Source organism: Montipora capricornis, chromosome 2 (genome assembly GCF_036669925.1).
Source record: "Montipora capricornis isolate CH-2021 chromosome 2, ASM3666992v2, whole genome shotgun sequence".
NCBI lineage: Eukaryota > Metazoa > Cnidaria > Anthozoa > Scleractinia > Acroporidae > Montipora > Montipora capricornis.
In genome coordinates this window covers 42,197,350-42,199,849 of record NC_090884.1, presented here as the reverse complement: position 1 = coordinate 42,199,849, position 2,500 = coordinate 42,197,350, and positions in this window count along the sequence as shown.

The window sequence follows — 2,500 nt, the reverse complement described above, 5'->3', positions numbered from 1 at the left end:
CAATCAATGTTGGCATATTAAAGGCATGTTGAAAGAATTTGCACTGTTTATGTCTACTTGTGTTGGTGAACTTTATACTACTTATTTGAAACCTTTTATATTCTTCAAAGCTGTTTACAGACAACTGGATGGGGTCTGGGGTAGTAGTTAGAAAGGTTTTTCTACCATTACTGTTTCCAAATTAGATTGTTTCTTTGGTCACAGCAGTGATTATTATCAACCAGCAACATGCAACTACAAGTTGCAAATGACAAATTCCTCACCCACACAATGTACAAATGTTCAGTTGTCACCCAGCTCGTCAGAACCTCTATTTGCTCCTGGACTCATCCACCTCTATTGTTTTCAGGAATAGGCCATTGTTTCTGTTGTTTATTTTATTGTTTTCACGGCCAATCTGTTAAACCTCCAAATGTGTGTTAGAGGAACATTAAACAATTATATGTCTGTGTTCAGTGATCAATGGCATGCAATACCAGTGAGGGGTCCAGGAAGCCTACCCCACCCCCTATTTTGCGTAAAAATAGAAAAGAACGCAGATGGAAGGAAAGCCGGCTGGGCAGGCAAGACAAACACAAAACCACCCCCCACCCCCCTTTAGTTCAAAGTCTGAATCTGCCACTGAATGCCTTGCAAACACTATTTTTTATGGCAAGCAATTCAAGTTCAATGATAAGGCAATTATTGAACTTGAAGTGGTTGTTACAAAATGTAGTGTGTGTAAGTGTGTTACACTGTCAGTATTTTCTTCCATTTTACACTTAATCTGGTGAACATTTAAATTCAACAACACACATCTTTGGATAAATTCATTCTCAGTATTATTCTGTAAATGTCATTTGATAAAGAGAACAATGCAACAGGTCATTATGGCAAACATAGTTTACTGGAATTAAGTGGTGTTCAAGGTTAGACAATGGTAAATCAAAGCCTAACAATTCATGCAAAAACTTGGTGCAAGGAAATCAGTTTTGTAGTTTGTGGGCTGCAAAAAGGATATACTTACATAACAGTCAAACTTTTTTCCCAGGTTAAACAATAAAAAATAAATTAACAATTGAAATAATTATTTGTTTTCTTAAAGTAATTCAGTAGTTTAAAAAAAACATAAATATTGACCCCCCCACCACCAAAAAGGTCACTTAAAATTTATGGGCATGAAGAACATCACTAGCCCAACTGAAAAATTAACAACAATATAGCCTTGGGTTATCAGGCAATAATTTCATTTGATTAAGGAACTGAGTGAAAATGTGGTTCAGCATGGAATTGAAAATGGGTTTCCAGATTGTTTCTAATTATTTATACATTTTCCTATATACATTCAGATTACAGTATCAGCCAGAAATAGGTTATAGAATATCACCTATACAACGTAAGTTTCTGCAAAAATTAGATTCTCTTTGCCCCTAAGTTTTTAATTGAATCCAAAGCCTAATCATATAAATTTTCATACCTGTAGATCCAAAAAGGGTCAATTACAAGGGTGTGTAGTGCTGTTTTTAAATCATTAGAGTATATTTTTAAGTCATTTAAAACTGTATACTGCATGTGTATAATTAGCTTAAGACTCCATTTAATAACTTCTGTTAATTAGACTTAATAAAAAGCGATGCCTATGAATTAAGGAAATCATTCAATCAATCGATAATTTAATTTCAGTCAGACTAATTAAAATAAGCTTATATAGAGTTCATTACTTCATGTTCACATAGCAAGTTGGAGTATGTGACTCGATCATCTTGCTTGAATAAGCTTAGTAATATGAGGCCACAAAGAGTTTTTCACTCTGTACTTAAGAGCAGCTGAGTTTTTCTCTTTGATGTTCAATCTGATTTCAATGACAGTTAAATAAAGTGAGTACGAAAGTGTAATAAACTTACAAATGCTCACAACGTTGTATTGAGATACTTTTTTGGATTTTTGTACACGTACTTTTAAAGCGCAAAAGTCCTGCTCCAGAATTAAAACGTCCGTAAAAATATTTCATCTTACTGCGAAGCCACCACTGCCTCGTGCACAAACTTAAAGCGTTGTTTGACCGGTGTTTTGCTTCCCACGCGATGCTTCGCCGCCATTTTGTTTTGGTCTTTCTCAAAATGTCACGTGATAAAAATCTCCAAGATTTTTGGAGATTTGTATCACGTGAGTTCAGCGTTGTGGCCAGGGTCTCCAGACGAGCCGCCTTTTGAAAATCGCAGAGGAGAAGGCCCTGGGGACGAGGTTGAGGGTCCAACATAGGTTTGGCGGGATGCGGGATGGGTCTTAATATCGAGGCGGGATGTGGGATATGAAAAATTTTAAAGGTGGGATGCGGGATGTAAATACGACGGCAAGACCGGGATATGCTCTGTTTTCGTAGGCGGGATACGGGATAAGACAGTTAAATGCGGGATAGCGTTTTCTTGAGGAGCAGCATTTGAGGGACACTCTATGACGTTAATTGTCTGTATTCAGAGACACGAGTGATGTCGAAGTTGGGAAGAAAAGCAAGGGGACA